Source organism: Hyperolius riggenbachi, chromosome 5 (assembly GCF_040937935.1).
Source record: "Hyperolius riggenbachi isolate aHypRig1 chromosome 5, aHypRig1.pri, whole genome shotgun sequence".
NCBI classification, from domain to species: domain Eukaryota; kingdom Metazoa; phylum Chordata; class Amphibia; order Anura; family Hyperoliidae; genus Hyperolius; species Hyperolius riggenbachi.
In genome coordinates, this window is record NC_090650.1 from 60,655,016 (window position 1) to 60,679,432 (window position 24,417).

A 24,417-nucleotide genomic window follows, 5' to 3' on the forward strand; every position below is an offset into this window, starting at 1 on the left:
ATCGCCCAGAGGGTTAAAAAGTGAAATGTATAATAACGTTTTATAAAAGATTAATAAGAATTTTACTAAAACTATACCTAACCCTACTCTCACACAGAATCCTCCCTGTACCTACCCCTAACCCCTAGTGGTGCCTAAACCTAAGACCCCCTGGTGGTGCCTAAACCTAAGACCCCCCTGGTGGTGCCTAAACCTAAGACCCCCATGGTGGTGCCTAAACCTAAGACCCCACTGGTAGTGCCTAAACCTAAGACCCCCCTGCTGGTGCCTAAACCTAAGACCCCCCTGCTGGTGCCTAAACCTAAGACCCCGCTGGTAGTGCCTAAACCTAAGACCCCCCTGCTGGTGCCTAAACCTAAGACCCCCCTGCTGGTGCCTAAACCTAAGACCCCCCTGCTGGTGCCTAAACCTAAGACCCCCCTGCTGGTGCCTAAACCTAAGACCCCCCCCCCCCCCTGTGATAAGCATTAATAACGTTTTAAAAAAATATTGTGCTGTTTTTCATTTAAAAATAATGTTTAAAAAATTATAAATCATTAACTAATGTGTAATCATGAGTAGCAGTTATAAAACATTAAAAGTCTCCGGGTGCCGCTTGTAAAACGTTATTTTTCTCCAGCGCCCTTTTTTCCTGTTGGGCGCCCATTAAACGATATTTATTATGGGAGTGAATGGCGGCGCCCTTTTTGTCTGCCTCATGCGCCCAAATTTCCTGCCTCCCCATTTACTTTCCTGTGTTTCTCCACCTTCTGACTTTGTCTTACTGCCCATGGACTATGCAGTGTTGATGACTGCATAAGAATGTAAATTGCCTAATTAACTCACATCTATAGAGTAGGGGCAGGTGGCATTGCTTCAGAGGGCCCCATGAAAGTTTTGCTATGGGGCCCCATCAGGGCCGGGCCGAGGCAGAGGCGAGAGAGGCTCCAGCCTCAGGGCGCAGTGTAGGAGGGGGCGCACAACTCCCTCAGCTATCATTCCCCTATTGTGTTTGAAACAGAGAGAAATCAGAAAAGGGGATACATAGCAGTGACTGTAAGCCAGATAACTAGAGATTAAGGCGTTGGGGGCCCTGGGGAGCCTCTTACTCAAATAGCAATTAGTGTGTGACGGTTGGGGTGGGAGGAATGGGGGGCGCACTTTGGTGTCTCAGCCTTGGGTGCTGGAGGACCTTGTCCCAGCTCTGGGCCCCATGGTCTCTAGCTATGCCACCGACTCTAATCCTGTATGCTGACAAGTTGTTAGAGCACACAGCTTTATACATGCAACATCAAAAGGAGATACATAGATTTATCTTTTTTTTTTTTTTGCGAACATAAATACATGTCATTAAGATGGTTTAATTTAATCAACATACAAATAGGGTCTTGAGAGTATTTTAGCTGATTTATTCCCGCGCTAAGCCTCACACTCACAGGTGGAGCAGGGCTACGGGAAAATTTTGTACTGGAGACACAAATAGTCTCCAGTTCAGGGCTTTGGCAGCCATCTTCCTGTAGCCCAGCTCTGCAGTCAGTGAACTGTCGCAGTGTCTATTACACGCCGCAGTCAGTTTACGTCCTGCCTGGCTGCCACATCTCCGCAGATGGACGCCTTTCCCCAAGTACGGACAGGAGCGGACAATGCCTTTTTGGGGTTACGAGGAGACAGGATGACTTCAGGGCAGTGTTGCCAAGCGTCCGTGAAAATACGGACGGTCTGTCCGTATTTTCACGGACGCTTGGCAACACTGCCCGGAAGTCATCCTGTCTCCGGGCTGTCCTTCCACGATTCTCCAGTCAGCAGCAGTGACCCTCTCAAAGCTGGCCTTGCGCCTCCTCATCACGCCCCCAAGAGTTAAATTAGGCCCGTTTCACACTGGCGTTAAAAAACGGTCCATTCACGGATCGGAATGGAACGGATACTGTACAAATGGAACGGATTCAATGTTTACCTATGGATCCGTTCACATACATCCGGTCAAACGGATCTGTTCCACAGGATTCTTTTCCGGACCGCAGAGCCCAGCGGACTGGAAACGGAAGATGAAGCCCTGCATTGGGGGCAATGAGAAAATGGAACATTTCCTCGCACTATTTTTTTCAACCAGGGCAAAATCCACTGGGGGTGGGGGTCTGGGGATGTGGGGACACTCCACTGGGGATGGGGGTCTGGGGATGTGGGGACACTCCACTGGGGATGGGGGTCTGAGAGGATGTGGGGATGCTCCTCCTCTGGGGGTGGGGGTCTAAGGGGATGTGGGGCCGCTCCACTAGGGGTCTGTGGGGACGAAGTGCACCTGAGTAAGGCGGGTGAGGGAGGGAGGGTTTCTTACCCAGGCTTCAATCTTCTTCCCCTTCAATTCCGTCTCACGTTGCGTCATGTAACTACCACGCTTCCTCCTTCAACCCGGAAGGAGGAAGCGTGGTAGTCACATGACACGACGTGGTACGCAAGGGGAAGAGACGTAAGCCTTGGTAAGAAATCCACCCTTCCTCCCTCCCTCACCCGCCCGCTCAGCAGACCGGAGTGGCAACGGAGTGAAAATGGATCCGATTGACCGTGGTGAGATCCGTTCTCACAGATCCGTTTGCCACTGTGGACCAAGCCTTGCGGATCTGGTGAAGCGGAAACTGGATCCGCTTTACCGGATCAGTTTGGCTGGAAAATACAAGTGTGAAACGGCCCTTAGAGAGCAGTGACAAATTACTTGAAGAAAGGGCAGGGTGACTTGTAAAAATACAATGCTGGCCACAAACAGTTAACCTTTTTCAGCAGTGGGAAGAAGTGGATGTGGTCAGGTGATCTGCTTTCTTTTGGGGAAGGAACTCCCACTCTCCTGGCAATAAGGAGTTACTGGATGCAGCCTGCCAGAACCTAGAAAGGTACTTTTAATATATTTATTGCAAAAAGAACATACCAGCCTTGTAAGAAAACTACTCATAAAACTTAAAGTTTACAAGTGTGGAGCATCCTTACCTGAGCAATATAAACCCTCGTGGTCCTTAAGATTGAGGATCATTCTGCAAAAGGGGGACAATGAAGACTACTACCTCTACCATGTTATGAATAAGTGGCTTATTCTCTTCATGGTGGTGGGGGTAACTGCTACAATAGCCCCCAATAGGTGACTTATGGATTTTGGAAACCCTCTTAACCACTTCAGCCTACAGTGTCATTTCACCTTATGCATCCGAGCAACGTTCACCTCCCATTCATTACAATAACTTTATCACTACTTATCACAATTAATTGATCTATATCTTGTTTTTTCCGCCACCAATTAGGCTTTCTTTGGGTGGTACATTTTGCCAAGAACTATTTTTTTCTAAATGCATTTTAACAGGAATATGAAGAAGAAAATGGAAAAAATTCATTATTTTCAGCCATTATAGCTTTAAAGAATACATGCTACCATAATTAAAACCCACATATTTTATTTGCCCATTTGTATGCCCACAATGTATGGCGCCAATATTTTAGTTGCAAATAAAGGTGCATTTTTTAAATTTGCGTCCATCACTATTTACAAGCTTATAATTTAAAGAAGTATAGTAATATACTCGCTTGACTTGCATATGAAAAAAGTTCAGACCCTTAGGTAACTATGTTGTTTGGGTTTTTTTTATTGTAATTTTTTCTATTTATTTTTTTATTAAAAATTTTATTTGGGGTTTTTCGGAGTGGGGAGGTAAACAGGGGATTTTAAATGAAATTGATTGAATTGTGCATATTTAAAAAAAATTATGTAGATGTAGCTTTACTGTTTGGCCACAAGATGGCCACAGTGAGTTTTTGATTTTTCGGCCTGCAAGAATCAGAATCAGAATCTTGGCTCATACAGGGTCGGTGATGGTACAAACACTTACATGCGATCTACAACACATACAATCAGGTACAGCATGGTACAAAATAAGCATATACCTATATATACATACAGCACATAACTATAGTGAAGGACGGGTGGGGAAGTCTGGAGTGCTGTGTGAGGGGAGCAGCCACATCTACTGGCGGCGCTCGCTCTGCAGCAGTTCCAGATGCCCCGCAGTGTGTCCTGGAAAAGAGTGGATAGAGAAAGAGAGAAGGGATAGCTAAAGGGAGAATGAGGAAGAAAGAGAGCGAGAGAACCAAAGCAGGAGGAGAGAGACAGAGGCAGAGACCATTTAGGGCCAGGGACGGATCTAGGGGGGGGGGGGGCGAGCGGGTCTCTTGCCCCAGGCGCAGTTTGTTGAATTCCTAAAAAGGCGCCAAAACTGGATGAGGAATAGCAGTTTAGGCGCCAAAACCTGACCTTGCCCCAAGCGCAATTTGGTCTAGATCCGTCCCTGTTTAGGGCTGCAGAATGAAACCCCCTGGGTACAGTCCAACAATCAGTCCGATATCTGAGGTGGTCATGTCCATAATCCATTTGATGGTGGTTGCAGGCAGAGGGGCCCGGTGCTCCTGGGAACAGGTCTGGTGGAGGAGACAAGGCCTTCCAGAGCTCGCGGGGATCCAAGGCTGCTGAGTAGGCTGGTCTGAGTGGCCTGGTGGATAGTGGCAGGGGGGACTACAGAGCTGCGCCCCTAATAACTGCAGGGCTCGGTGGTAAGGAGCAGGGCCTGGCTTGGGCAGACTCCAGGTCCTCGGATCGTCGCAGGACGGCTGCATTCCTCGGCGGCGTTCGGTTGCTCCGGCAGCAGAGTTGAGGCTGCACTGGGGCTGGCTGGGGGCAAGAGTCGGGCAGCGATGTAGGTGCCGGAGCAGGAACGCACGAACAGCTGATCAGTGGAGCTCAGAGGTGAGTGGAGGTAGAGATTGCATTTAAAAAAAGCAAAAAAGGCCGGAGCCCTGTGGCTGTGGCGTCTGAGTCTGGCGCCATCTTTGTCCTTGCTTACAGGAACAGAAGGGGTGACATGGGACACAGAAAAATGGCAGCTTTCCAGAGAAAGCCGTTGGTTTTTCTTAGGGGGACATAGATCAATGAATGGGATCTTGAAAGGTTTTATTAATGTGCTGCTTGAATCACCCTGATATTAAAAGCTATACAGCACATCAAAATGTCTTAAAATGACATAATGTCTCCAACTAGTCAGAAACACATTTTTGTGCTTTACAGGTAAATTACATTTACACTTTAGAAGAAAATTAATTGGTTCAAGGCATCCCTGCCAGACAGGATACACACCTGTATTTGCATAACCACTTGGTGTATTACTATAAAAGCCAATTTAACAGAGATCTGAAGACATTTTCATGCATTGTTGTTAAGAACCTGTTGCATTGAAAATTAACACGTAACCAATGCTACCTCTACTAGTTTTTACAGTAAACATATCCTATTGTCTGTTCTGTCTGTCCTATTCTTAAAAATAACTCACATGTCCACTCCAGTTCAATCTGTTTTTTCCCCATCATCAGTGTATATAAGGTTCATTTGTAAATAAAGACTTCAGATGCTGTTCCATCAACTTCAGTGTTGTGTGGTTCTGTATCACCCAGCTGGAGAGAGAGTACTCACTTAGAAGGGGGAGGGGGGAGGGAATTTAACCTGGGTTGCAGATCTGGGATCTGCTCAAATCATCTTGTAGCTACCTCTGATAAAATCGAGCAATCAGATCTGTGTTCCCATTCATTGATCTCAGAGGCAGAGAAAGGTGGCGGGAGCGCGCGCGGCCCCGCAGCAGCTGTGCAGGCTATCTGGATGGATATATCCGTCCAGATAGACCAAAGTGGTTAAAGAGACACTGAAGTGAAAAAAAATTATGACATAATGAATTGGTTGTGTAGTACGGATAATTATTAGAACATTAGTAGCAAAGAAAATATTCTCATATTTTTATTATCAGTTATATAATTTTTTTTAAAACATTGCATCATTCTCTAATATTTGCAGTTTACACACTACTCAGCATTCTAAATGATTTTACAGAGCAGGCCAGTGAACTTTTGAACTGTTCTCTGCAGGAAAAAAAACAAGACACTGCCAGACAGAGCTTTCTGCGACTTTGAAAGTGGCTTTTTTGCATAGATACAACTGGAGTTTCTTAACTCTTCCTGTACTGGAAACAATATTAGACTTATGTCTCTGCTCCTCATGTTTTATTTCTTAGCTGTACTACACATACAAGTCATTATATCATATTTTTTCTTGCTTCAGTGCCTCTTTAAATAATAAGGGGACACCCTTATGTCCAACCCTCTTCTTCCTACAATGGATTAATAAGTAAATAACACACCTCGAGATAAAACAAATTTTATTTTTTTTAACCAATAAATACCTTAACGACAGATTGCCCAGAAATCTCATGATGAACCAAAACTCCTGGGAGAGTGTAAGGGGCTAAAAGGACCAAAAATCCTTATTACTAAAAATGCAACGCAAAACATATGTGGACAGCCTGGATCCTCTGCAATCGACCCTGGAAAGTCCTCTGGTCCAAAGTGTACTGCACATGCGCGGCCGGACACGTGCCTGCCCCGTCGTCACGCTCCAGGTGCAGGGACTGTTCTGTGCCTGCACAGTACTACTGGAGAGTGTGTGTCCAGACTGTGCCTGCGCCAAATGGCCCTGACTTCAGGATATTTTCCAGGGCCAATTGCAGAGGATACAGGCGGCAGAGGAGGACAGCGAGGGAACTTCACCCCTTCCCCACGCTCTGCACACCCTTCCCTTTCACTGGCTGCCTCCCCTCCTGGGGACACCTGGCTACATATACTGGGGACACCTATACACCTAACTACATATACTGGGGACACCTATACACCTGGCTATACTGGGGGCAGCTATACATCTGGCTACATATACTGGGGACACCTATACACCTGGCTATACTGGGGGCAGCTATACACCTGGCTACATATACCAGGGACACCTATACACCTGGCTATACTGGGGGCAGCTATACACCTGGTTACATACACTGGGGACACCTATACACCTGGCTATACTGGGGGCAGCTATACACCTGGCTACATATACCGGGGACACCTATACACCTGGCTATACTGGGGGCAGCTATACACCTGGCTACAAATACTGGGGACACCTACAAACCTGGCTACATATACTGGGAACACCTATACAGCTGGCTACATATACTGGGGACACCTATCCACCTGGCTACTTATACTGGGGACACCTATAGATCTGGCTATACTGGGAACATCTATCCACCTGGCTATATATACTGGGGACACCTATCCACCTGGCTACATATACTGGGGACACCTATAGACCTGGCTACATATATTGGGGACACCTATCCACATATACTGGGGACACCCATAGACCTGGCTATACTGGGAACACCTATACACCTAGCTACATATACTGTGAACACCTATAGACCTGGCTATCTATACAGAAGACACCTATAGGCCTGGCTACCTATTCTGGAGACACCTGTAAACCTGGCTACCTATACTGGGGGCACCCATAGACCTGGCTACCTATTCTGGGGACACCTATAATCCTGGCTACCTATTATAGGTCCCCAGTATATGTAGCCAGGTGGATAGGTGTCCCCCAGTATATATAGCCAGGTGGATATATGTTCCCAGTATAGCCAGGTCTATAGGTGTCCCCAGTATACTGGGGGCAGCTATACACCTGCTACAAATACTGGGGACACCTACAAACCTGGCTACATATACTGGGAACACCTATAGACCTGGATACTTTTACTGGGGACACCTATAGACCTGTATACCTGCACTGGGAAAACCTATAGACCTGGTTACTTCCACTGGGGATACCTTTTGACCTGGTTACCTATACTGGGGGCACCTATTTTCTGGGAACTGTTGCCAGATTAACTATTTTTGGGGAACTGCTGCTGCCAGATTAAGTGTATTTTGCGAAACAGCTGCCAGATGATGTGTATTTTTGGGGAACCGCTGCCAGATTGTGTATAATGGGGGAACCGCTGCTTCCAGATTATGTGTATTTTGGGGAACCACTGCTGCCAGATTACATGTATTTTGGGTGATCCGCTGCCAGATCACGCATATTTTGGGGAGCCGCTGCTAAATTATGTGTATTTGGGGAAACTATTGCTGCCAGATTACGTCTATTTTGGGGGAACGACTGCCATATTATCTGTATTTTGGAGGAACCTCTGCCAAGTTGCATGGATTTTTGGTGAAATGCTGTCAGATTACATGTATTTTTGGGGGAAACACTATGTCAGAGTTCAAACTTCCCCGGCAGACCTTTTACACCACTGCTAAGGTCATGTATATTTTGACCTACCCATGACCACACCCACATTCTGTTGCATGACCACACCCATTTTTCGGCGCGGCGCGCTACTCACGGCGCAGGGGTTTTTATCATTATAAAATATCTGTTGTCAGTAAATTATTATATCTTAGCCTGTAAAAAAAGAACGTGAAAGGTGGGAAACACTGGTATGGGGGGCCCCATAATCTCCTATTGCCTGGGGGCCCCATGAGTTGTCAGTCCGCCCCTGAGATCTCCCACAATGCATCTCTGCTGCTGAATACGTGGATCATCCCTATATTGTCTGTGAAAGATAAACAAACTTCCAGGACCTCTGGGATACAATTATATGTCAGCTTGTTGATTGTACAAAGTCACACTAATCTAACATGCATACAGCCTATTAAAGGCTGGTTGGTCCTACCTCATAGTGCCATACTAATCCATGCCATGCACTGATGAGGATCAACCAGTCTGAAACAGTCTGTATGCATGTGGCTCTGGGCAATTAACAAGCTGACACATCATTGCATTCCAGCAGTTCTGGAGGTGTGTTTAGCTTTGGGGGACAGCAAAGGGATGATTTGCATATTCAGTAGTGATGCATTGTGGCAGACCTCACTCCAACCTGTATAATCGCAGATTTCTTCTGGAAGGCAAATCTCTGTTTTACTGAACCACTTCACCCCAAAGCGGTTTTTACCCTAACGGACAAGAGCGATTTTCACCTTTCACTGCTCGTCCCTTTCATTTGCCAATAGCTTAATCACTACTAATCACAATAAAATGATCTATATCTAAAAAAATTTCACCACCAATTAGGCTTTTTGGGGTTGATGTTTGTTTTCAGTAATTACTTTATTTTCTATGCATTTTAAAGGGAAAAACAAGGAAAAAATGAAAAAATAAATACACTATTTCTCCAATTTCACCCCTATGGTTTTAATATAAACACTGCTACTGTACATAAAACCCACACATTTTATCTGCCTATTTGTCCTAGTTATCACAAGATTTTAATTATGTCCCTAGTACAAAGTATGGTAACAATATATTATTTGGAAATAAAAGCTGTATTTTTTCTATGGATTTTTTTTTTTTGCACTAATGTAACGTGCAACGCACATGCACGCGCAGGAGCGCGCACACGCACAGTGGCAGCAGCACTGTTTGACTGTTAAAACGTCCTGGAGCCGTTAAAGGAGTCATCAAGGCACATATTATATACTAAAATGAGTGGTACTTACCGGGGGCTTCCTCCAGACCCAAGCTCCCAGGACCTCCCTCGCCGCAGCTCTGCCCGCAGCCGTTCGCCGGAGCTTCGACCCGGTCCCCGGCGATGACGTCAGAGGTCGCTCTGTACTGCGCCTGCACGATCGGCGCACGTGGGCCGGAGCGGACTGTGCAGTCCGCTCCGCCCCACGTGGCGGTGATTGACAGCGCCGATCGTGCAGGCGCAGTACAGAGCGACCTCCAGGTCGCTCTGACGTCATCGCCGGGGACCGGGTCAGAGCTCCGGCGAACGGCTGCGGGCAGAGCTGCGGCGAGGGAGATCCTGGGAGCTTGGGGCTGGAGGAAGCCCCCGGTAAGTACCACTCATTTTAGTATATGTGCCCTGATGACTCCTTTAAGAGGCTCTAGCAGGACAATTTTATAAGTCTACTTGTCATTAGTTAAAATTAATGATCCCATTCCTACGATATATCCTCTGGTAAAGCTATTTAACATCCTAATTAAGTATGAATTTAACAATTAAAGTTGTATCCTACAAGTCCTCCTTATGCACTAAAACAAAGCTACTATTCCACACGTGACCTCTAAGCTTTAAATCCCAAGGCTTATAAAGCGAGGTGGACCAGGGCGCATTTCACAAAATGGCTGCAGGAAAGCACAGGAATCTTTGTTTTGTGCACTGAGCAGCATTTGCAGTTCTGTTTTGGTCAGCACTGGGGATTTCTCTGACTGCTGTGTTGTTCTCTGTTGGCAGCCAGCCTTGAGTTGACTGCAGAGTTGTCTCTGAGGAGATGCCAACCATTGCTGCAGATCACAGGTACAGCAGAGCTTGATCTGAATCCGATTGTCACAACTTTAGTGAGAGATTCCAAAAAACATCTGCTGCATTTATTCTACGCAGAAGCTGCCAAAATTAGAGAAGTAGTGACTGACAGATTTACAGTAATTTGAATCTCCTATTACACTGTTCTGTGACGTTTTACCCTTAAAGGGAACCTGAAGTGAGTCAAATTATGTAAAATAAACACACAACGTAGCTGCAAATGAATATTACATATTAACCTCACCGTCAGTTCCTCTAAGAGGCTCACCATTTCTTCTTACAGTGATCCCTTCCAGTTCTGACAATATTTTGTCAGAACTGAAATATACCAGTTGCTGTCAGTTATATATCAGCAGCTGTCAGTTACAACTGAATATGCAAGGTAATGTCCATGTTTCCCTATGGCTCAAGTGGGTGATTTTACAGTTTAACAGTGTGCTACCAGGAAGCTTGTTAGGGGGTAATGGCCATTTTTAAAATGGAGGATGGAGAAATCCATTGATCACAGTGGGCAAATGGGACACAGGATAGGAGAAAGAGATTGAGGAGTAGACTACACAGGAGGTAAGTATGACCTGTGTATGGTTATTTTTATTTTTTTATTTTCAGTTCAGGTTCTCTTTAAAGGGAACCAGAGGTTAAAGGGATATGGAGGCTGCCATATGTATTTCCTTTGAAACAATACCAGTTGCCTGGCAGTCTTGCTAATCTCTTTGGCTGCAGAGGCGTAGCTATGGTTTTCAGCGCCCGCGGACAAAGACAATTTTTGCGCCCCCCACCCGGACAAAACGGGAGTGGACACGCATCAGAATGGGGGCTTGGTTATGGGTGGAGACAGAGGGACAAATGCTGGTTAGATAGCCAAATGTGCCCCCTTCCCCATTTAGATAGCCAAATGAGTTCCATTTACTCCTGTTTATATAGCCAGATTTGCTCCCCTTCCTCCTGTTTTCAGTGGCTCGCAAAAGTATTCGGCCCCCTTGAAGTTTTCCACATTTTGTCACATTACTGCAACAAACATGAATCAATTTTATTGGAATTCAACGTGAAAGACCAATACAAAGCGGTGTACAGGTGAGAAGTGGAACGAAAATCATACATGATTCCAAACATGTTTTACAAATCAATAATTGCAAAGTGAGGTGAGCGTAATTATTCAGCCCCCTTTGGTGTGCAGTCAGTTGCCCATAGACATTGCCTGATGAGTGCTAATGACAAAATAGAGTGCACCTGTGTGTAATCTAATGTCAGTACAAATACAGCTGCTCTGTGACGGCCTCAGAGGTTGTCTAAGAGAAATTTGGGAGCAACAACACCATGAAGTCCAAAGAACGCACCAGACAGGTCAGGGATAAAGTTATTGAGAAATGTAAAGCAGGCTTAGGCTACAAAAAGATTTCCAAAGCCTTGAACATCCCACGGAGCACTGTTCAAGCGATCATTCAGAAATGAAAGGAGTATGGCACAACTGTAAACCTACCAAGACAAGGTCGTCCACCTAAACTCATGGAAGCTGTTACAACATGCTACGTGGTGTCATCCCTCCCCCCACCCTCCATAGCAAAGGAAAGCGTTGTTAGACTGTAGCCACTTGTCTAACAACGCCCCCCACAGACCTCTACATCACTGTCAATGGCACAATCATTTGTCCAACCACACAAGCCCGCTGTCACCCTGGACTCAGCCCTCTCCTTCAACCCCCCGCCACATTCAAACTGTAGCTAGGGCCTGCAATTTCCATTTACGCAACATCTCCAAGATCTGGCCTTTCTTGACCCCAGACACTGCCAAACTCCCTGTCCATGCCCTCATCATCTCCCGCCAGGACTACTGCAACTCCCTCCTGTCAGGCCTTCCTCAAAACCGCATTGCCCCAGTACAATCCATCATGAACGCAGCAGCCAGACTAATCTACTCCTCCCACCGCTCTATCCCCACGACTCCCCTATGCAAATCCCTTCATTGGCTTCCAATTCGCTTCAGAATCAGCTTCAAGATCCTATGTTTGGCGTACAAATCTATACACAAGTCCTGCCCAACCTGCATCTCTGACCTGGTCAGCAGATACACACCTTGCAGCCTACTTTGCTCCTCCAACAACCTCCTCCTAACCACCCCACGCATCTCGCATTCCCATGCACGACTACAGGAATTCACTAGAGCTGCCCCCATCCTGCGGAACTCTCTCCCACTGCCCATCAGGCTTGCCCTTGCCAATACCTTCAAAAAAGCACTCAAAACGACCTTCTTTAAGGAGGCCTACATCAACTCAGCACTGTCCTAACTCTCTCTGCCAAGACCTTCTTGCTGCACCCCTTCCATTCGTGTCACCACCCCCTCCCTCCAGATTGTAAGCCTTTGGCAGGGCCCTCTCCCTTTGTGTATCATACTTGACTGTGTGCAGTTTACCCAGATTTATGGAACTTGTATTTTTACCACTACCACTCCAGTGTATGATCTGGCATTGTATTACTATCTGCATTGTGTTGTGTATCTTATTGCTTATTACCTGTATTGTTGTATCTATTGTCTATTACCTGTATTGTGCTGTCACTCCTGTTATCATTGCCTGTAATCCTATTTATTGTACAGTGCTGCGTAATATGTTGGCGCCATATAAATCCAATAAATAATAATAATACTTGGCCCCAACAGTCACCAGCGGGATCGAGTTCTGCTCCCTTTATAGCTGAAACAAAAGATTATGGGAGGGATTAAATTGTAAGCTCTGCTGATTGACAGTCAGTGGCAGGAATTATTCAATGCACTCTGCAAGGTGGTGCAGAAAATGTGCTCTATGAATTCTTATTATTTAGTATTATTATTTAGTATTATTCCACAGCAGGGAGAACATACAAACTCTGTGCAGAGAGTGCCCTGGCTGGGATTGGAACTGTAGACCCAGCACTACAAGGCTAGAGTGCTATCCACTAAGCGCCCATACATATTATTAGTAATAATTATGTATAGTAATCTATTTATATATAAATTCAGACTTTTGTATGTACAGTATGTATGAGTGTGTGTGTGTGTGTGTGTGTGTGTGTGTGTGTGTGTGTGTGTGTATATGTGTCGCCATCACTTGATAATGCCTTGACCAATTTCAACGATGCTTGGTATCAGGGGCGCCGCGAGGCATAAAGCGAACCAAGCGGTCGCTTGGGGCCTCAAGATCGTAGGGGCCTCGGCGGCTCAGTGACGTCGGCGTGACGTCACTGTTTTCCCGCAGCCCGCGGGGCTGGCAGAGCAGAGTAGGGCAGGGCTACGGGAAGATGGCCGCCGCCGAAGCCCTGCTCTGGAGACTATTTATGCCTCCAGTACAGGGCTTCGGGTGGCCATCTTCCCGTAGCCCTGATTCAATCAGCGCGGGAGATTGGAGGAGGGAGGGAGCTCCGTGGGAACTGCGCGCCTGAGGAGCCGGCCAGGAGATGGGGAGAGAAGACTTCTGCCAGTGCCAGGTGAGTAAATTCTTTTCTTTTTGCAGCTCTGAAAATGTGCCCTAATTGCGTTTGATATCTGCTGAACTGTTCCCTAATTGCGTTTGATTTCTGCTGAAATGTGGCCCAAATTGCATTTGATTTCTGCTGAAAATGTGCCCAAATTGCGTTTGATTTCTGCTGAAAATGTGCCCTAATTTCGTTTGATTTCTGCTGAAAATGTGCCCAAATTGCGTTTGATTTCTGCTGAACTGTGCCCTAATTGTGTTTGATTTCAGCTGAAAATGTGCCATAATTGTGTTTGATTTCTGCTGAAAATGTGCCCAAATTGCATTTGATTTCTGCTGAAATGTGGCCCAAATTGTGTTTGATTTCTGCTGAAATGTGGCCCAAATTCTGTTTGTTTTCTGTTGAAATGTTGCACAAATTGCGTTTTTATTTTCTGGTGTCTGGGGTAAATGTTGCTGCATTTAATATTTAATGGTCATAGTTGGCTATATTTGCTGTGCTACGGTAAGCTCCGCCCATACAATGTCATGGCCAAATCCATCTTTCGGCGCGGCGCGCGCGCCTCAATCACCCCCACATCCATTTTCCCCCGCCCCAATCCGCCCTCCAGCTCCACCCACATGTCATGGCCATGCCCACTTATGCGGGATAGCCACACCCATTTTTCGCCGGATAGGGCCACTTCCTACAGTCCGCTTGGGGCCACAAAAACCTTAGCTGCACCCCTGCTTGGTATACAGATTCCTTACTAACTGGGATGATATGTTCTGAGGGTCTCGCGTCTCCCCTGCACAAATGGGCGGAGCTACAAACAGCCAATCAGATTTCACCCATTCACGACAATGTAAAAAAGAAGAAAAGGCCGCCATACTCACAGCAATAAGGCCAGAGTCCCCAATCTTGGCAGAGTTGGTCACTTGGCCACTGAGATGAAAAAAATCAGGGAAAGTGGGAGGAGCATAAAACAACCAATCAAATTTTAGCAAATAATTTTTAATGGAAACAAGTAAACTGCAGCCATTCTTACACTGTGCCCTCCTGAGGCTGGACTCTGGAGCCTCTCTAGCCTCTGCCTCGGCCCTGGGGAACATAGCCACAAACATCCAATCACATTTGGGTGGTTCTAATTTATAGGTCCTTCCTGTTGTTTTTTGTCCATATGTAATTGACCTAGCACTCTCGTATTCCTATTGGTACAGTTTATTAGCTATGTTGTACTAACCCAGTGGACTGCTAGTTCCCTGAGCAAGGTTAACCACTGAGCATCATACAGCGCACATGTAAACACTTTTTCCTGACTTACCCATAAAGAGCAGAATCAGGTAGCAGTTTGGGGAAGGGCAGGTGTGAACCCCTCATCATTGTCTGTTGAGGAATAAGACAGAGAAACATTATAGAATCATATTAATATAATATTTATTTCAAAGACGGCAGCTTCAGAGGGACTTTAGATTGTGAGCTCCTCTGGGAACCACAAAGCTGTGCCTGCCTCATGACTGCAGCACAATGCGGCTGGAGGATGCTGCGGTATAATAACAAAAGTAATGAGAATAATGACAATGGCTCTAATGGAACATAACCTAGTTAGGGAGAGCTGTACTGAAGGCCTATTCTCTGTGGGGTACTGCAGAGCTCAGCAGAGGAGGATGGAAGCAGCGCATAGTGTGCAAACACTGGAAGATGTACCATACAGGGGCAAGAGAATGAGGTGCCTGCTCAAGCTGAATGCACAGCGCCAACCTCCTTCCCCTTTGTTCCCTGTGTCAGCATATTTCACAACACTATGCAATAAACAGGAAATACAAATAACAAACGTGCATGGTCAGTACAGCTACAACACTGGAGGAATAGAAGACCTCAAAGTGTACCTGACACAAAAAAAAAAAAAAAACGAAAAAAAACCCCCAGATACTTACCTACCGTGTTTCCCCAAAAATAAGCCCTACCCCAAAAATAAGGCCTAGCTGGGATTTAGAGCATGGCTAGTGAAATAGGCCCTTAGCTATGAACATGCGCTAGATTTTCTTTACCTGAAAAAATATCTTGCAACCATCTTTGAGTACAATACCTCGCTCTCTCCTTCAATAACCTGCGGTGCTCGATTAATTTCAGCCAATCATCATTATTAAAGGCAACAGATACATTTTCATACCGGTAGTGCAGTTAAGCAAACCTGAAGCGAAAATAAACTTATGATGTAATTAATTTTATGTGTAGTACAGCAAGTGGGGCTTGCACTCTTTTGCAGGTAGGCACTAGTCTGTTTTTAAGTAGCGCTGCTCATTTCCTTGCTATCTACTTTACCACATTAGGTGTCCTGTGTCAAGCTATACTGGTATTATTGGTGATTCTGCAGATCACACATAATCGGGTATAGCATCTGTATTATTGGTGATACTGCAGATCACCAGTAATCAGAAATACTCTGTGTGCTGACACCAATCGTTACATGTTGCTATGAAGATGGGAGGAGGGACAATGACGACAAAGCGGCTTCCATTGGTAGGCGAGGCTTGTAAAATGGATTGCGAACAGTCATGCTTGGGCATCGGCGGTCATTAAAAATCCAAAGGGATGGATCTTTAACAATGTCCCGAGCAATATCGATTGAAAGCCACTGTACATGCATAACAATTGTCGTCTGAAACCGTTGTTATCGGCCATTTCAGATTACTTTTATTGCATGTGTGTACGTATGTTAAAGAGGCAGTATAGCGAATTTTAAAATGTAAACACATACAAATAAGAAGTATGTTTTTTCAAGAGTAAAATGAAACCATAAATTACTTTTCTCCTATGTTGCTGTCACTTACAGTAGGTAGTAGAAATCTGACAGAACCAACAGATTTTGGACTAGTCCATCTCTTCATGGGGGATTTTCAGCAAGGCTTTTATTCTTTATAAAAGATATTCCCTAAAAAAAGATTTAAATAATGATGCTGGCCAGCTTCCCTGCTCGCTACACAGTTTTTTCGCAATTGGACAGAGCAACTGCCATTCACTATGTGCTTATGTGCTTTTGAAAATAAATCCCTGAGAATCCCCCATGAGGAGATGGACTAGTCCAAAACCTGTCGGTTCTGTCAGATTTCTACTGCCTACTGTAAGTGACAGCAACATAGGAGAAAAGTGATTTATGGCTCATTTTACTCCGGAAAAAAAATGTACTTCTTATTTGTATATGTTTGCACTTATTTTAAATGTTACACTATTTCGCTATAGTGCCCCTTTAACTTACAATCAGAACATATCACACCGGATGGGTTCCTACTTTTCCCAATCTTCTTCTTTTCTACATCACACATTTATTAAACACCTACTTCAGAGGAATGAAGCATGACTCTGCTGACACGGGGTCCACACTAACCGGTATCGTTATAGCTCCATAGAGGACAGATGCAGGGAACCACTACGATTCATATAAATATGTATGGAATTTCAACATTCTCAGCGCACAGAGAAAACCGTAGAGTGCCATATAAACATTTCTCTGTCGTTTCAGAATATATATTTTTATTTCCGCCGATCACCTACCATTCCCCCTGAACCTAACCACCCTGACAGCTGCCAACTGTACTGTTCATAAATCTTCACTTGAAAGGCAGCCATTGTGTCATCTCCTGGGCCTGAGATATGGGATTCATTGTCACCAGAAGACGCACTGCCATCTGTTTCACTATGAGTCTTCTTATATAACAGTCTGTGCTGCACTGACAATTTATTGCCTGCATTCACTATATTTTCAAATGTGTTCCCCGCTATCAAGCATTATACAGTGGTGTGAAAAACTATTTGCCCCCTTTCTGATTTCTTATTCTTTTGCATGTTTGTCACACTTAAATGTTTCTGCTCATCAAAAACCATTACCTATTAGTCAAAGATAACATAATTGAACACAAAATGCAGTTTTAAATGATGTTTTTTAATATTTAGTGAGGAAAAAAACTGCAAATCTACATGGCCATGTGTGAAAAAGTGATTGCCCCCTTGTTAAAAAATAACTTAACTGTGGTTTATCACACCTGAGTTCAATTTCTGTAGTCACCCCCATGCCTGATTGCTGCCACACCTGTTTCAATCAAGAAATCACTTAAATAGAAGCTGACACACAGAAGTAGACCAAAAAGCACCTCAAAAGCTAGACATCATGCCAAGATCCAAAGAAATTCAGGAACGAATGAGAACAAAGTACTGTAATTGAGATCTATCAGTCTGGTAAAGGTTATAAAGCCATTTCTAAAGGGTTGGGACTCCAGCGAACCACAGTGAGAGCCATTATCCACAAATGGCAAAAACATGGAACAGTGATGAACCTTCCCAGGAGTGGCCGGCCAACCAATATTACCCCAAGAGCACAGAGAAAACTCATCCGAGAGGCCACAAAAGACCCCAGGACAACATCTAAAGAACTGCAGGCCTCACTTGCCTCAATTAAGGTCAATGTTCACGACTCCACCATAAGAAAGAGACTGGGCAAAAAGGGCCTGCATGGCAGATATCCAAGGCGCAAACCACTTTTAAGCAAAAAGAACATTAAGGCTCGTCTCAATTTTGCTAAAAAAAACATCTCAATGATTGCCAAGACTTTTGGGAAAATACCTTGTGGACCGACGAGACAAAAGTTGAACTTTTTGGAAGCTGCGTGTCCCGTTACATCTGGCATAGAAGTAACAGCATTTCAGCAAAAGAAGATCATACCAAGAGTAAAATATGGTGGTGGTAGTGTGATGGTCTGGGGTTGTTTTGCTGCTTCAGGACCTGGAAGGCTTGCTGTGATAGATGGAACCATGAATTCTACTGTCTACCAAAAAATCCTGAAGGAGAATGTCCGGCCATCTGTTCGTCAACTCAAGCTGAAGCGATCTTGGGTGCTGCAGCAGGACAATGACCCAAAACACACCAGCAAATCCACCTCTGAATGGCTGAAGAAAAACAAAATGAAGACTTTGGAGTGGCCTAGTCAAAGTCCTGACCTGAATCCTATTGAGATGTTGTGGCATGACCTTAAAAAGGTGGTTCATGCTAGAAAACCCTCAAATAAAGTTGAATTACAACAATTCTGCAAAGATGAGTGGGCCAAAATTCCTCCAGAGCGCTGTAAAAGACTTGTTGCAAGTTATCGCAAACGCGTGATTGTAGTTATTGCTGCTAAGGGTGGCCCAACCACTTATTAGGTTCAGGGGGCAATTTCTTTTTCACACAGCTCCATGTAGGTTTTGAGGTTTTTTTCTTGCTAAATAATAAAAACCATCATTTAAAACTGCATTTTGTGTTCAATTATGTTATCTTTGACTAATAGTTAACGGTTTTTGATGAGCAGAAACATTTAAGTGTGACAAACATGCAAAAGAATAAGAAATCAGGAAGGGGGCAAATAGTTTTTCACACCACTGTATATGGACATTTGCAATATATTCATTTGTCCTTAATACTGTACAGGTAATATTATGATAATTTTTTTATCAGGAGTGCTGCCAAGGTTTTTAATTTGCCGGCCGCCACGCTAGTCAGAGGCTCCTTCTCCCATAGTAACATTATGCCAGGGCCAGATTTACCATAAGGCACATGCCTACAGGCATATGACAAATGGGAATGTGGCTCACTTCCCTCCCCTGGCCCGATGAATGTGTAAATGAGAGGTTACTCACCCAGCTCTATTGATTTCACTGACGAGATCTCCCCTCAGTCAGGGGCACCTTTAACTACTCAAAGGAAACCAGAGATGATTTCCTAGCCTTTATTTATACTTACCTGGGGCTCCTCCTCGGGTCCCCTGTTCTGACAATATAACTCCCGGTAATCCGGGCAGTCGCAGTCTTCTGCGCATGGGCTGCTCAGCCGGCAGGACCGCGTGCACACCCCTCGACGCTTTCCTGTCCCCTGGACCGTACTACTGCGCAGACACAACATTTCAGAGGATGGGGGCGTGGTGGGGCGGAGTTATAGTGGTAGAACGGGGGACCCGAGGAGGACCGCAAGGGAGGGCCTGGTGCTCATGGTAAGTATAAATAATGGCCAGTGTACCATCTCTGGTACACTTTAATCAGGAATCAGGAATACTTTATTTCGCCAAGCATGACTGGGTCATGCCCGGAATTGGGTTTGGCACGGTACATATAGCTCCGAAGAGGCAGCAATAGAACAGAAGTTGTATTACACTATATAACACAGAGGACAAGCATTAACATTCACATGACATTACACTAAGCATTTACATTCACATTATATTACACTAACATTTGCCTTACATGCAAGAGCAGCAGTTATACCCGTACAAGGGCAAGAAGACAAGAGTGGCCTATCATTAGTTGTTGTGAGCAGATGGGAGTATGTGGAGGGAATTGAGGAGGCTGACTGCCACGGGAAAGAAAGAGTTGCTGTGTCTGGAAGTCCTTGTGGAGATGGCCCGAAGCCTCCGTCCCAGTGGGAGCTGACAGAAGTAGCGGTGACCCGGGTGGGTGGAATCGTTAGCGATCCTCAGTGCCCTCGATTTCAGCCTTCTCTTGTGTAGGAGGTCAAGTGGGGGAAGAGGTCTCCCAATGACCCTCTCCGCTGCCCTGATGACTCTCTGAAGCGTGAGCCTGTCGCTAGCGGGGCTCCAGTGTACCAGACCAGGATGGAGGAGCAGAGAATCGATTCAATGGTGGCAGAGTAGAAGCTGGTCAAGATCTCTGGGGCCATGCCGAACTTCCTCAGCTGACGGAGGAAGTAGAGTCTCTGCTGGGCTTTTCTTTGGATGGCAGTGATGTTAGGCCTCCAGCTGAGGTCACTGGAGATGGTAGTGCCCAGGAGGCGGGTACAAGGCACTCTGGCCACTTCCGTACCGTCAATGTGAATTGGTGGAGGGGTGGGTGCGGACTTCCTGAAGTCGACTATTAGCTCCACAGTTTTTGTAGTGTTCAGCACAAGCTTGTTCTCCTTGCACCATTGGGAGATGCTTTCCACCTGCTGACCGTACTCCTGGATGTTGTCCTTGGTGATGAGACCGACAATGGTGGTGTCGTCGGCGAACTTGATAACCTTGACTGAGTCCGCCTTGGATCTGCAGTTGTTTGTATAGAGGGAGAACAGCAGTGGAGACAAGACACAGCCTTGAGGGGCACCTGTATTCGTGATCATGGGTTGTGAGTGGATGCCACCCAGCCTGACAGTTTGGGACCTGTTGGTGAGAAAGTCTGTGATCCAGAGGCGCAGGCTTGGGTGCACACCAAGTGTGGCTAGTTCTTCCTGTAGGATACGTGGACAAATAGTGTTGAATGCCGAGCTAAAGTCCAGGAGTAGAATTCTGGCATACGTGCCTGGTCTGTCAAGGTGGTCATAAATGGACTCCAGGCAGATGTTAATAGCGTCGTCAGTGGACCTGTTTGCCCTATACGCGAACTGATGGGGGTCTAGAAGGGGCAGGGTGGAGATCTTGAGGTTGGATAGGACTACTCGCTCCAGAGTTTTCATTATGATGGACGTAAGGGCTACCGGCCTGAAGTTGTTCAGGTCGGGGACCCCCTGTTTCTTCGGAACAGGTATGATGGTCGACCTCTTGAAGCATCTGGGGACTGTGCCTTCACTTAGTGATCTGGTGAAGATGGCGGAGAGGATGGGAGCGAGTTGCCTGGAACAGGTTTTCAGGCAAGCTGGAGACACGCCGTCCGGTCCCGGGGCTTTCTTTGTGCTTAACCTTGACAGGAGTTGCAGGACATCAGCCTCACTCGCCACTGGGGGAGGAGGTGGGCTCCTGATGTTCTCTGTGGGGCGAGGAGGGGGATTTGGCGGCTCCAGGTGTACCCTCGGTTCTTCCTGACTCTCAAACCTGCAGTAGAACTTGCCGAGTTCTTCGGCTAGCTCCGGACTGGGAGGTGCATGTTGGGGGGGAGGCTTGTAGTTGGTGGCAGCCCTAAGCCCCTTCCACACAGCTCGAGTGTCATTTGAGCGCAGGTTTTGTTCCATCCTCTCAGCATAGACCCTTTTGGCAGCCCTCAGTTCTCAATTTAGGTCATTCCTTGCCTTCCTGTAGTCCTCCTGATTGCCTGTCTTGTGTGCGATCTCTTTTTGCCTCCGCAGATGCCGTAGCTTGTTGGTGAACCACGGCTTGTTGTTCGGGTAGACCTTGAAGAATTTGGTTGGTACGCACGAGTCTTCACAGAAGCTGATGTATGAGGCAACATTGTCTGCCCACACGTCTATGCTTGGTGCTTCCAAGGACTCCCAGTCAGTGCAGTCGAAGCAGGCTTGGAGTTGGAGCTTGGCCTCGTCTGACCATACTTTGGCGGATTTAAGAGTTGGTTTAGCAGATTCTAGGTGCCTCTTGTAGGTGGGGATCAGGTGTATGACACAGTGGTCAGAGGAGCCAAGAGCTGCCCCTGGGACTGCTTTGTAAGCACCCTTCAGTGCTGTGTAGCAGTGGTCGAGAGTGTTCACGCCCCTGGTGGGGCACTCCACATGCTGGTGGTAACGTGGCATCTCCTGGTGAAGATTTGCCTTGTTGAAATCGCCCATAACAATGAATAGTGAGTCTGGGAGGGACGTCTCCCATTGTGAGATGGTCTCGCTGAGGTCCAATAAGGCACCTCTGACGTCAGCGTCGGAGGGAATGTACACCCCAACAAGAACATAGGAGGAAAACTCACGTGGCGAGTATGATGGCCTGCAGTTGATCAGTATGAGTTCGAGGTCGGGGGAGCACTTCCTGGTGAGTACTGTCGTGGTGGTACACCATGAGGAGCTGATATAGAAGCAGACACCGCCACCTCTTTTCTTCCCGGAGAGGACAGGGACCCGGTCTGCACGGGTGAGGCTGAAACCTGGGAGGAGCAGAGCGTTCTTAGGGATGTCCTCGTGTAACCAGGTTTCCGTGAAGCAGAGGACTGGCGTCGTACTGCTGAGGTCCTTCCTGTCGCAGAGCAGGCTCAGTTCGTCCAGCTTGTTGGGGAGGGAGCGCACATTCGCCAGGAGGACTGAGGGGATAGCTGATCGTAGGCCCTTCCTCTTGAGTCTCTCGCGGGCGCCTGCCCGACAGCCTCTTCGCCTTGGGCCTGAACGAGGGCCAAAGGCCGGGTCCAGGACCAGTTGGATGTGGTTCCAGACCAGCTTGGACAGAAGCCTGGCTACAGGGGGAGAGGGGCCACAGGGTTCCCACTGTAGGAGCTGCTCCCTGGTGTACGTAGTGCGTGTGGCAGGGGGTGGTGAGAGTGGGCCCCGGTCTCCAGTGAGAGGGAAAGAGGGGGAATGCCAGCGGGGGGTAGTGAGGCATGGCATTCCCTGAGTTCAGAGCAGAGTGCAGCACAGAGAAAGCTGGCCAGACCCAGCACAGGGCGACCAGTGGGGCCAGGTGTAGCCAGCGGGGTGTGCAACCGGAGGTGAGGCTAGGAGCAAGCAGCAGTAGGTCCAGCAGTGTCAGCGGCAAGAAAAGTTTAGCCTGAAGGCAAGAGTAGCAAGCAGGTTGGGCCCAGGAGGATCCGCAACAGGGGCAAAGGAGTTCAGCCTGGGACAAGCTGGCCAGACACAGCACGGGACTACATTGGGGCCAGGTGGAGCCGGCGGGCCCAGGGGTGCACAACAGGAGGGTGAGGCTGGGAGCAGCAGCAGTAGGACCAACAGTGACAGAGTAGCAAGCAGGTTGGGCCCAGGGGGATCAGCACAAGGGGAGTGATAGCATGCACATCATGGGCAACAGGAGTAGTGAGGCCCTTACCCCTTCCAGGCAGCAGTCTATGGATGGCTCCGGCAGGCCTCGTGTGGGCTCAGCTGCAACCGGTGGTTGTGACCTCTGCACAGGGGTGGAGGCAGACTTGCTGCGGTGATCCTGAAGTGATGTGGGCACCTCCAGGTGATCTCTACTGCGTGCTGCGTGTGGGAGCCAGCCAGCTACAGCAGCTGCTGCCGGCAAGTGTTGCCCAGTGGAGCCTGGCTGCAGAGGGGTTCGCGTCCCCTTACGTCCGTGCGGATGGCCGGAGGAGTTGGGCCGAGGAGGCAGCCAGCCCCCGGAGGCAGCTGTGGAGACAGCAGGCCACGTGGGTGGCCTAGCACAGCTAAGCGGTGCTCGCGGGCGGCTCCGGCGAGGATGCAGGCTCGTCTAATGGAGTCGGGTGGCCCCTCCGCTGTGACAGGATGTCTGTGGCGGGCAGCGGGTGCCCCCTCCGTGGTGCCGGGGACCAGGAGGTCTGTGGCGGGCGGCTGTGAGGCGGGCAGCGGAGAGGCGGGCAGCGGGTGTCTCTTACGCGGTGCCAGGAACCAGGAGATCAGTGCGGGCAGCGGTGCAAGCGGCGATGAGTGCAGGGCTCCAGCTGAGGAGGAATGTCTGTGAGTCCTTGTGGTCTCTCCTTGTGGTAGCGGTGGCGGCAGTAGGCAGCGGTATCCCCGCAGTGCAGCTCGGATCGGAGGCGAGCAGGGGGCTGTACGCTTGCAGGTGTGCATCACAGGCATAGGCGACCTGTGATGCACGGAGAAAAGATAAAAAAAGTGACAAAAATGGACGAAAAAAAGAGAAAAAGGGGCAAAAAGTGAGGAGCTGTGTGCCGAGGCTGCTGACTCAGCGCCATCTTGTTGTAACAGAATACTGAGGTTCCTCTAGCTACCTAATACTTGGGGGCACCTCTAGCTACTTAATATTGAGTGTACGTCTGGCTACCTAATACTAAGTGGCACCTATGATGGACAAGGGAAATAAGGGAGAAGTGACAGCTGGGCCAACCATCACACTTGTGGTGCAGTTTGGTGGGGAGTTTGTAGGTTCATGG